At 33.2% G+C, this 13,401-nt stretch overlaps 1 protein-coding gene across 1 annotated transcript in view; it reads left to right on the forward strand.

Annotated features, from left to right (window-relative positions):
* The first annotated feature begins 341 nt into the window (after positions 1-341).
* The window catches only part of LOC148308313 (uncharacterized), a 102,856-nt gene continuing 89,796 nt past the window's right edge, over positions 342-13,401 (forward strand). The window contains exon 1 of the mRNA XM_088261961.1: positions 342-1,147. The gene's annotated coding sequence lies outside the window, so the exon portion shown is untranslated. The remainder of the gene's footprint in view (positions 1,148-13,401) is intronic.

Below are 13,401 nucleotides of genomic sequence, written 5' to 3' on the forward strand. Positions count from 1 at the left end.
AAAAATGTTAAATACTGAAAAAAATATAGATCTACCAGCAGTTAATTCCGTCCGGGTACCTACTGAAAAGGCTTTTATTTCATTTCCCTCGCGCTCCGCTGTGCGTGGCATACATTCCGACGGGAGCGCGCGTTGCTGCCGGGCGGCGGTAGTTGGAACTACCGCTCGAACCCGCCAACACTACCTGCGCCAAGTATCACATCAATAGTGCCGCCACTCGCGAGTAAAAAGAGACATACCTGCTCCAAGAAATCAATACTAGAAATAATATATTACTTTTGTCTTTGTTGTTCGCGGCCCGCCTACTGGACGCGCGACTCGAGCCGCGCAGAACCGACCGCGGCTTCCATCAGTACCCGCTCGACCTGCGCGTTTGGTGCACGCGCGCATGCGCGAATCTCGTAAAAGGAACACCTACCAAGTTTGCCGCGAAACTGTGAAAACAATAGACAAATGTGCGAATTTTTTCACGCTTTGGGCGGGAAATCAAAGTTTATTTTCGTTTTATCCGCTTGTTTTGTTAGTTTGGAGGCGTCCCATCGGCCGGCGCGACTGCCTCCGTCTGTGTGAGTGCTGTGTGAAACTTTCGATCGAAAGCTTCTGTGAAAATAACGCTACCGATAGACAAGATTCGATGCATTGCCAGATCTCGGCTCACTTCTGTTCGTTTAAAATTGCTCCGAAACAGTGGTTTTATCTGTGTTGATGTTTAACACTCTCTTATCAGTGTCCCGAGGCGAATGGGATTAAAATTATCCGCGTGCAAAGTAAACAAATAGATGTTTTGAATCTAAAAACCATTTTTAATTAAAACTTTGTGTTTAGTGTGGTTACATTACATTCTTATGAATACATTTTCTTTGCACATTGTTTATTTTGTGTTCCGGGTATTTCGCATAATGCGCGTTCATATTGGAAGCTGTGGTTAGGAGTAAAACTAACAATAAACATTTCTACGCCTTTTTTGTCTACCTGTGTCGTGATTTGAAAAAAAAAGAGGGTGCATTGTCGCGTGGATTGTGAGTGCACAACAATGCAAGGGTTTGCTCCCTGTTGCTAGTGTCAATCACCTGTGAACATATCCACATGACGGATCAAGTGTATTGTGTATTGTATTCATCCACACGTAGAAATCGTTCACTGAAAGGTAAGAAAACCAACTTTTAATCTCGTTATTTAAAATTTCAATTATACTCCTGTCTTCAGTACCCTTTTATATTCTCATCTTATTTAAATGCTAGAGAAATTTGTGAAGGCGATGCATGGAGTTAGCAGAAGAAAGATGAATATAGTCAAAATATGATCACTTAGACGAATGTCTGCTAAAACAAAATAGTATGTATAAACCAGAGATATTTGAATTATTTTGAAAATACAATCTTATGGTTAATTTTCAAAAAAGATAAATTTCTTTCAAACCCTTATCCGCACCCCAATGGTACATAGGGCACTGCATCATATAAACGCAGTGTCATCTTGATCGTTAACACATGAAGGAAAGGTGATCAGCCCTCCGCTTCCGGTACCAGTCCAAGGTAATATTGAATGAATAAAAGAGTGAAAAAATCACTCCAAAAAGATAAATACTTAAAAGTAAAATACCACATGATGATTTTATTTCATTACACACGACTAGTTTCGAAAACTATAAATGTTTTCGTGTACAGGTGAAAAGTAAAACTAAAAAGAGGAGTTTTACTTTTTACCTCTAGATAAAAACATCTGTAGTTTTCGAAACTAGTCGTGTGTAATGAAATAAAACTCATTAAGTGATATTATACAAGTGTTTTTTTTTAAGTTGTCAACATGTTATGCCACGAATTTAATGCCGAATCAATAAATAATATCTTATGGTTTCTCTAATGTGTGGAAGAGAAACATGGAGTTGACAAAAGAAAGATGAATGCACTCGAAATGCGATCACTCAGACGAATGCGCCGCAAAACTGTGTATGATAATATATTCGAAAAGTGAAATACGGAAAGAATGCACGGCTGAGATAAGTATTATCGTATTAACCAGAGGAATTTTAATTACATGTTTTCAAAATACAATCTTTTGGTTTCTTAAATGTATGGAAGTGTAGCATGGAGTTGGCAAAATATTAAATGTGCGGTAAAACCATGTATGATAAATGTTCGAATGGTGAAATAAGTAAAGAATGCTATCATAATAGATAAAATTACTAAAGGAATTTTGAGATGGTTTTGGACATGTGGAACGAATGGGTGAAAAATATATGAGGCGAATGTAGTTGGAAATACTAAGCGGAAAAGACCAAAGAAAACTAAATATGAACAAATATTTTAAATACTGGTTTGTGATAAGTTAAATGTGGTTAGGTCAGGAGTCGGAATAATAGGTAGGGATGAGATGCATGAGTATGGAAGAGGCGAAGAATGTCTGTAAATACAAAGTGTGGCTTTCTATTCTCTTTGTCTACCCCTGCGAAGAAACGGTGTGATGGTCAGTATTAATCAGACTATATTTTACTGTAATTCCTTGAGTGAAAATTCTAGACTTATCTAGTGCCTGGCATTCTTTCCTTGTACATATATCACCATTTGAACATCTATCATCTATCGATTTGCCACACATTCATCTTTCATCTCTCATATGAAACTAATAAAATGTATTGGTATGTATTTTTTTTGCATATCGCTCAATCCTTTCAACAACGTCATATATCAAAAAACTTGATTTTTCAGGAGATAGTTTTTAAAGTTTAAAAATATAATCAAATGTATTAAAAATACATATCAAGCCACTTATTGAACATTTTACTGTGCAATAGATCTTTTTAGGTAAAACCTGAGTGTTTTTTCTCCATTTGAAAAATATTTAGTATATTTAAAAAAAATAATTAAACGCTACATTTTCTTCAAAATGCAAAAACAATACTTTCTGCCCTGTAGCGGGTAAATATTGAGTTAAAAATATGCCGCATTTGCTGGTATATAGTACATTTTCTGGGCATTCCGAAAACATGCACAACTGAAAATTGTCGATTTTTGATATATGACGTTGTTGAAAGGAGTGAGCGATATATCGAATGCAGAGCGGACACCACAATAACAAACAACCCGCTAAGAATGTCAGAAATGAAGAGTCTTTAGAGCATATCTGGCAAGAACCTACGACATAGAATAAGGAACACCAGGATAAGAGAAATATGCGAGATTGAAGATGTTGTTTGGTGGGGAAGGCAGCGAAGAACTCTGAATGTTATGCGCATGTTAGGAGAATGGAACCATCCAGACTACTCCACAATGCACTGCACGGTCATCTCCAAAGCAGATCACAAAATAAATGGATTGACAGATGGAAATCGACATCGCAAGAGGCTGAGCCCTATTAAAAACAGGCCAGAAGGCCTGCACAGTTTTACGTGGTTTCCTTCCAGCAATGAGAAAATCCTGATTGGCCCATACTAGATTATCCCTCCTGTCCCCAACAGAGATTTAAATAAAAACATATTTATTTAGTTAAAAGAAACAAAAATCCATTTAATGATGTATAAACCTTGTACGTAATAATCAAGGTAAATAATAAATGCAATTTATGTATTAATTTTTAAATCAAACACAGATTTTTTGAGTCTACTAAGTTTTAATATAATACAACTTATTATACTCAAAAAATCTTCGTTTGATTTAAAAATTTAAAATTAATACATAAATTTAAATGGAGTCTTACAAATTAAAGGCCAGATCAATAAATAAATGAAATTCCTATCTAAAAAAAAATACAAAAAGGCCTGCACCAAAAAGGAGAAGAATGTGTTACATATATAATTTTTGGATCGATTTCAGTATCATTTACGCTTAATAAAACCAGCGAATAAACACTTGATTGGAATTTATGTCATTGCTATTATAAATTTAATTAAAGTTGTCTAAATAATTGACACGACACAACTTTAGAGCCACGGAAGCGGTATACCTATAAAAGTCGATACAGCACACAATAATAACGCTATGTACAAGGCATGTGATTGATTTAATTATACATACTGAGCAATTCTCGCAGACATAAATTTATTATTTTATCTCCAGTGGGCGGGAGGTGCCAATTAATATAGAAATCCGTGATGACAATAAATTATCATTGTTGAACGTATTCATACGATGCTTCCTTTCGGTATGGAGACTGGAGATTTATGTATGAGCTCGGCTCTAACTACATACAAATTATAAGGTGAACATTATTGGCAAGAGCATATGTGCTTTCTATGTAGGCATTATACAGGGTGGCACAAAATTAATCACACCATCAAACAGATTTAGGGTGGCGCAAAACTAATCACCCTATTTTGTTTTTTTAATAACTCTGTTACTAAATAATAAAAAATGATTTTGAGTGATGAAAATCTTTATTTGAACATTCAAATTCTTTCTGTTAAGTAAAAAATATGATATTCGTCAAGTGGCTTTTAGGCATTATCCTCACCCAATGGTGCACAGGGCACCATTGGGTGAGGATAAAGCACAAAGGGCACATAGAGTGATCTTGATCGTTACTTACATGAAGGCGAGGGTCACTTTTGCGTTTCAGGTAATATTAAAACCTGTAAAACAAATTTATGGAGTGAATGTGGTTGGTAATAGAAGCAGAGGAAATCTGAGGAAAACTTCGTTTAATCAATTATTTCAAATACTTGAAAGTGGTAAGTTCAAGAATCGGAATAATCGGCGGATAGGTATAGGGAGATGCCAAGGATGTGGAAGAGGCGAAGATTGTTTGCAAATGATTGGAATGGCGTTCTGTTCTCTCTGCCTATCCCTGCGGAGAAGCAGGGTGATGGTTAGTTAGTAGGTTGTCTTCTTTCGTTGATTCCATGTTTATAGGCGAGAAATTTATGAGGCGAATGTAGTTGGAAATAGATGCATAGGAACAGAGAGAAAAATTTCGCATGATCAAGTATGCCAAATACTTGAAAGCATTCAGGTTAAGAGTCGGAATAATCTAGAAGAGGCGAATAATGAGTTCGAAATACAATAATATACCCTCACTGAATTTTCTTGTACCGAGCTAACATTTTGCATTACGTACTTATAAATCTGTATAAAAGAAAATTATTAAGGAAACACTTGTTTTTAAACCACTTGAGTTTATTAATGACTACTTGTTTCGGAAGCTAAACTTCCATCGTCAGGTCTGAATAATAACTTTTTATTCAGACCTGACGATGGAAGTTTAACTTCCGAAACTAGTGGTCATTAAAAAACTCAAGTATAAAAACGAGTGTTTTTTTAATCATTTGAACATGTCTTACCACAAAGTAAATGCCGAAACAATAAATAAAATAAAAGAAAATTTATATTATTTATATTTGAATCACTAACATTGGGATTTTTTAATTGATAATTAAAATGTAACTCAATAAAATAATTAAATTTAAATAAATTAGTTTAATTTTAATAAAATGTAACTCTGTTTTAAAATCACTAGAAATATTTTATTTTAACTTAATTATCATGTCTACCGGTTTTGAAGCTAACCGCTTCTTTATCAAGACTGATTAATACTAAAACTCTATCTACTAAACAATATTAAAAATATTTTGACGGTTAGGGACTAATTTTTTAACATTTTAATTATAAAAGAAAATTGTTTATGACGTGCAATAAAATACGACATGGCCGAATGACGCGATCTACTCTAGATTCAGATCTAAGTAGCAGTAGCGGTAGATGGAGTGTGGAGCAATGACGTGTCATCATTTCAGTAGAAACAGTTTTGCTCTCATATCGGGATCATTACATGAGACAAGGCCGCCCACGCCCGCCCTCGCCAGCACCCGCCCAAAGTAAACTAACCACGCTCCTATGCTAATATTGCCTTAACCCTAAACTAGACAAATCTTCACATGAAAGTAAAAACTAAGAGCTATATTTTATAATCCTACATAAATAAACAATTGTTTAAATATTAAAATCAATCGCTGATTTTTAGAGTAAACTAAATTGTATTTTATGAAATAAAATAACTTTGATTTAACCACTTTTTATTGGTACACTTTTTCCAACCGGTTTTGACAAGAACCTTGTCATCCTCAGGGTTTGTGTACCAATTATAAAACATTGAAATACTCATGGTTAGGTTATAGTTTATCAAAAAGGGGCCACAAAATATCTGCGAAAAATATTCGAGAAATAAATTGTATTTTATTTTTTATTTTATTTTATTTGGCAGTCACCCAGTGAAAAGATGTTTCAATTATTATTTTTTCTTACAAACAAAATAAATTCTGACAATTATTACAAAATTTCATAGTTTAAATACGTTTAGCTTTATCATTTTTAAAAATATGACTGCAATTCTAGGATTAGGTTCAGAAAGAAGGGTGGATACTTGGGTGGAGAGTTGGATCCCAAAAACTAAACAAAATCAAATTTGTGACAATTGTTTCGCCATGTAATGGCATTATCAAAATACTGTGAAGATCAAATGGACTGAGGGTCCTTATATATGTTAATAAAATAATAAAGCCCTTATCCGCACCTCAATGGTGCATAGGGCACTGCGTCATATGAACGCAGTGTTATCTTGATCGTTTACACATGAAGGAAAGGTGATCAGCCCTCCGCTTCAGGTACCAGTCCAGGGTAATATTGAATAAATATGAGAGTGAAAAAATCACTAATATTTATTTTACCCCCTTGGGAATCGAACCCGGGACCTCCAGAACGGTAGCCGAGCATGCTGACCATTACACTACGGAGGCGAACAATATATGTTACAATGGCTATAAAATTATAGGTGCTCAAGTAATAATTAGTCTTATCAGATATATATAACTTGGACAGTAATAATTATGGGAGAAACCAATAGTTAAATGTAAGGCTAGGTGCTTAATAGGTAATGGTTATAGTAAGTGTGGTATAATGTATGGGGAATATATATAATGAGGAATGTATAATTCATAAATTAAAAGGGAGTTCTACAAAATGAACGCCAAATCAATAAATAAATGAATAAACAAACTAGAACATTAAACCATTCTGTCTTTGCAAACAATCTTTGCCTCTTCTACATTCATGCATCTCCTCATACATCATCTGATTTTTCCAACTCCTAACCTGACCGCTCTCAAGTATTTGATACACTTGATCATGCCTTGTTTTTTTCGGTATATTACTTTTACGAATTACATTAATAATTTTTATAATTTGGTGGAACTGCGTTTTATAATTATAACTACGTAGTTTTTTTCACATGTATTTTATTTGATCAGTGATCGGGTTTCGTCGTTACGATGATGTCGGATGATAAAAATCTATTATTTCTTATTTCACCATTCTAACATCATTTTGTTGCACATTCGACTGAGAGATCGCATTTCAAACGCATTCAGACTATTTTCATATTTTTTGTCAACTGTATGCTTCACTTTTTTCTATGATATACTACAACGTAGCGAGTTGCAATGTCTTTATATGTAATTGTCGATATTTCAATATGTAATAATATTTTTATTTTAAACTTGAAAACATTTCGTTTTCCTGATGCCTCAAATATAATATTAAACTTTATATTTTTAAGTAACCATATCCGGCCACATGATGCTGTGGCTCAGTCATGTAAAAAAAAAAGAGAACGATAATATCGATTGCAATGTTGTCTAAAAATTTCAATGCAATCGGTGGATAGGTTTAGGAGATTTAACATTCTGAATAAACGAACATTTTTATTTATATAAATGATATTATATCTAAAGATATGTTGTTTTTTAATGCAGGTAAATAATTAATATAAGAAGACTGCGACGATAAGCTGAATTAAACATGATCTTATTAACACCGTTATTAAACATGATCTTATTGTCCGCCTCCGTAGTGTAATGGTCAGCACGCTCGGCTACCGTTCTGAAGGTCCCGGGTTCGATTCCCAGTGGGGGTCAAATAAATATAAGTGATTTTTCACTCTAATATTTATTCAATATTACCCTGGACTGGTACCTGAAGCGGAGGGCTGATCACCTTTCCTTCATGTGTAAACGATCAAGATAACACTGCGTTTATATGAAGCAGTGCCCTATGCACCATTGGGGTGCGGATAAGGGTTTTATTATTATTATTATTAACAAAATTGTAACAAAACATCTACAATATATTGTATATACAAAATATATAATTTTAAACATGTAAAACAGGTTTTTATTTTTTTCTAAAAACTTCAACAATTTATTCTCTACGTTTTTAATCATTATGTTTCTCATTCATTATTTTTAAATCGATATTTTTAAAATTATTCTATTTATGCTGTTTTCCTGGTACTAAAATCATAATTTGTAGAAGAAAAAAACATTTAATTGCATGTTTGCAAAAACGACATCAACTACTTAAGTTGCCGTCATTACACGTCATAACATTATAGACTTGTAAAATAAACATTTGCATACAAATTTTAAAATGAATTGAAATGTGATTCCGGTTAAATTTTATTTAAAATTTGTCATTTTAGCGATCTTTAAATGCATTTAATTCTGTGATATTCCTTCTTATACTTGTATAAATTATATAAAAGAAGATTATCTGTGGCATGCAATGAAATACGACATGGCCGAATAACGAGATCTATTTCAGATTTCTTCCATTATCCATTTATGAATAGCTTTTTTATATTATATATTTCTAACTTCTTAATATTTTATTTATTTGTGTATTATATATTCAGAAAAAAACGGTTTGATTCATTGAATTGTCATATTAATCAATGCGATATCCATTTTTTTAAGGCGGGATAATCGATGGACCACAACTTAATTTTCTTTAAACCCAAGTAACATTTAACGCAATTGATTTTATTCCTTAAATACCGTTTTTGTTTTGAAAAATTAAGTTTCTTTTCGAAATAAGTATATGGTTCTGAAAAGAACAGAGTTATCAAAAGGTAGGTTTTTTTTATAAACAAATATAAAAAAAAAACACTTTAAAAAAAAAACAATATATATTCTATAATAAAACAAAATGTGCGCAAACACACGTGTGGCTTCTCGCGCAACCGCTCGCGTACTGAATTGTATATTTGAGAGTACATCCATAAGTGTGTCTAGAGTTAGGATAGTAAATTATAAATACATTTTTTTTCAATTCGTTGAAATGTCTTGTATATAAATTCTTTAAAATGCTAAATCCTAAACGTTCTTTAAAATTTCTCTGTATAAAACGCCTTTAATTTAAAATGTCCTTCTTTACCCACATATAAATAATATGCAGATATTATTAATATTCGGTCATATCTGGTTATATTTACATATGCAATGTGCCAACGTTTTAATGCGAAGTAACGTTTCTCGGAACACTTATTAAGAAGCGACATATCCAAACATCGCTATCTTCAATTTAAAACAAATTTTCATTTACATACTGCCAGTCATCGGTTGAACGTCGCTTGTAAAAGAAAATCCGTGGGATGCTGTGGCCGTAATCGTTTATTAATTTATTGACAAGTGTATTGTCTTAACCCTTCAAGTACACCAATTTATTTTTCAAATTTCTTAAACAAAAAAATGAAGTATGGATAATATAAGTTTTTTTATGGAAATGTATTAATGTGTACATTACACATTATTTGCGGGAAACGCTGTAAAGCGTCTCTTTCGTACTGTTGGTAGAGAGCAGGAGACGCTTATCAGCGTTCTATTTGCTTACTTTTGGTAGAGCACGATACGCCAAATAAACATTATACAGAACGGGATTGAGTTTGTGGTTACATGTGATTGGTATACGACCCTAATAAGTATACTAATTAGGGTCGGGGTTGATGAAAAAACCCCCGGAAAAACAATGTGTTAATACATACCTCAATTTTTTTTTAAGAAAAAAAGTTATGGTGAAGAAATAAACATGATTATTTTTTCAGTACAATATCAAATTGTGTCATTTATAGATACATTTTAATTGTATGTGTTAAGTGTATGGAAAATATCGTTTAAGATACATACTTGTAGATAAAATTAAGAATAAAGTAAAACCATTTATGATGAATTCTTACTTTTTATTAGACTTTCTTTTGACTTTAAATTCTCTCAATTATCTATCATATAAAAACATTTAAATCCAGTAATTTACCTGCATAAAAATGTATTTTTCGTATGAAAAGAAATATGAAATTGTGATCGTGAAGAAATGTATCATATTTTTGGAGAAAATAACGTATAAAAAAATTGTGGTTGTTTTTTCAACTAAAAATATTTTAGTGATATAGAGACAAGTGTTCCCTACATAATGACGACTGTTAAATTGTTATCAGAATAGCTTACGAGAAGTAGTTTTATGACTTTGTCTATATACAAGCACATAACACTCAAAAACAGTGTCGTGCCGATATTGTAAAACGCAGCATTTAAGGGGTTAATTTATTAACAAGTGTTATTGTCTTAAATAGGTGCGCTATTGCAGATATCGTTATTTTAGTACCAATACGTTAAAATAGCCTTACTTGGCTGATTTGAGATCCATGTAAGTTTTCTTAATAACAAGATGGCTACTGGTTTTCTCGATTTTGCGTAGGTTGGCCATACGATTACTGTTTGTGAAAAACGACATTCTTTTGGATTTTGTGAGTTCAGTTGTTTTCCTTATAAACTAACATGATTTATAAGATTGAACATAATACATTAATTACATCATTTGTATCACACATTGGTCAGGTTAGGTTAGGTCTAATTATATAGGGAGTCCAAATTTATGAGGCGAATGTAGTTGGAAAAAAGCAGAGGAAGACCGAGGAAAACTTCACACAATCAAGTATGTAAAATACATGAAAGCGGCCGGGTCAGGAATCGTAATAATCGTCTGGTATGTATGAGGAGATGCATGAACGTGGAAGAGGCGAATAATGGTTGCAAAGACAGAGTGGTGTGGCGCTCTATTCTCTCTGCCTACCCCTGCGGGAAAGCAGGGTGATGGTTAGTTAGTTTTTTATCACAGTTTTATTTTAACTTTCATTCAGTGGATATTAATATATTTACGCTTAGTATGTCAGAAATGATAACTCTAAGAAGCATATCAGGCAAGAGTTTTAATTTTTACCAGAAGATGAAAACATCTGTAAGTTTTCGAAACTAGTCGTATATATAAATAAAACTTACAAGTGGTATATTCAAGTGTTTAATTTTTAATAAATAATTAAAATGCCATTCCACTAAGTTAATGCCGATTCAATAAATAATATATTTTCTTAGTCATTCTCTCGTTATCCATTCGCTCCACATGTCCATACCACCTTGAAGAACTACAGATTTACATACTTCGTCAATATCCGTAGCCCACGTTGCATGACGTCATTACTGAGGTTAGCTAATTATTTTAACGTTGCTGGCACTTTGCACACAGTGGAGAACAGCAACTAATCTATCAGATTCAAAGAATCGGCCGTATAGAAAATCAGCTACATAAAAAGTCTTTGTTTACCTCGCTACTCTGCATAAATCTTAGCAGTCACACACAGGCAACAGTGAGAGATAAGCAATAGAATTTGCGTAATTAATTTGTCTGACTTTATTTGACTTAAGTGTTTTATTTCGACTTCTACCTGCTTTGATATGCTTGCTTAATTAATGCCTTACAATTTAAAATATTTGTCTTTGATGCAATGTTTAATTTTTTTAGTGCATTTACGTTTATACTGCACGATCTTTATCTTACTTTTCCGTATGTTCGCATACAACTACATACGTACATATCGCTCACTCCTTTCAACGACGTCAAATATCAGAAAACTTGATTTTTCAAGAGATCGTTTTTAAAGTTTAAGAATACAATAAAATGTATTAAAAATAAATATCAAGCCACTTATTGAACTTTTTACTGTGCAACAGACCGTTTTATGTAACACCTGAATGTTTTTTCTCCATTTGAAAAATATTTAGGATATTTTAAGAAATAATTAAACAATACCTTTTCTTCAAAATGCAAAAACAACACTTTCTGCCCTGTAGCGGGTAAATATTATGTTAAAAATATGCCGCTTTTGCTGGGATATAGTACATTTTCTGGGCATTGTGAAAACATGCACAACTGAAAATTTCTGATTTTTGATATATGACGTTGTTGAAAGGAGTGAGCGGTATGTAAAGGTTCAGTTTTCTTCTTTTCTAATTCTTCATGTTGTCATATCAGGTCTTCGCTTGTCGACTATCGCTTAAGAGTATGTATCTCTGTATTGGGCAGCTCTAAACAGGGCTTCAACTGATCTAATCCCTGTACGATCTCGTATATTCCGAAGCCTCTGTCTCCTGCCCAAACCTCGTCGACCGTCTATTTGCCTTTCATGATTAGGTGCAATAGCTCGTACTTCTCTCCTCTAAGGACATGCCGCAGATAAGATACCTTCCGGACTTTGATATCAGTCAGCAATTGGCTTTGCGTGGTCTTTGGAGCACATTTGCGTTGCTGACCATATCGGTCCATGGAATGCGTAGCATTGTACGATGTAGTCACATTTTCAATTCCATATTCATGCATTTCATAATAAATATAGGCTGTTTTTTCCGACTTGTGATCAGAGCACTTTCAAGTATTTCAAATTATTGATCACATCAAGTCAAGTTTTTTTCGATCTTTCTCTGCTAATATTTCTAATCACATTCATCTCAAAAATATGTTTTACTGTTCTTTTCTCGCCCATTCTTTCTACATGTTCAAACCTTCTCAATACAACTTTATCTTAGTTTTATCAATAATTCTTATCCTAGCTTTGCATTCTTTCACCATTTGAACATATATTGTACATCGTTTTGCCTGACATTCAGTCGTCTACTTACATCCTTTTTTGGCTAATTAAATGCTTCACTACCATGCATAAGAGCAGTGGCACCTAATTAGTTTTTCCTGCGTATCATTTCAAGAAAAATCTCAAAATTGCTTTCCCCTTATTACGTCAATGATAAATATAAAATGATATCCCTTTTCTTTCAACCATTTGATACCAACAAAATACATATTACTGATTAAATTATCTTATTATTAGAAACACTATATTAGAGAAACCAAAATATTGAAGTTTTCCTAAATAATTACAATATCTCTGCTTTCTACATCTGTTTAATTAAATTTTATCGGCATCTCAGATTTTATTCCGGTCTCTCAATGATTCTCGAATTCCCACACTCTAAAAATGGACTTCCGAGAACTCTCAAATGCTCGCCTTTCTTGTGTCATTAAAAGAAATGGGAATCGGAGGCAATTTGAGGCATTTTGTCCAGTCACCCACTAACTTACCATAATGGCACATTTCGCGAATAGTCTTGCGGTATTTCAGTCTTTGGTACGTACATGGAAAGTTCGCAATAAGTTTTTTGGACCGTAGATGTTGGCTAACAGAAATTTGCAACTACGCAATAAAAATACTGTGGTTCACCACTCGCCATAGACTGTTATTGGCTTCTTAAAT

Source organism: Brachycentrus maculatus, unplaced genomic scaffold (genome assembly GCF_059751285.1).
Source record: "Brachycentrus maculatus isolate JH-2025_06_01 unplaced genomic scaffold, ASM5975128v1 h1tg000170l, whole genome shotgun sequence".
NCBI classification, from domain to species: Eukaryota; Metazoa; Arthropoda; class Insecta; order Trichoptera; family Brachycentridae; genus Brachycentrus; species Brachycentrus maculatus.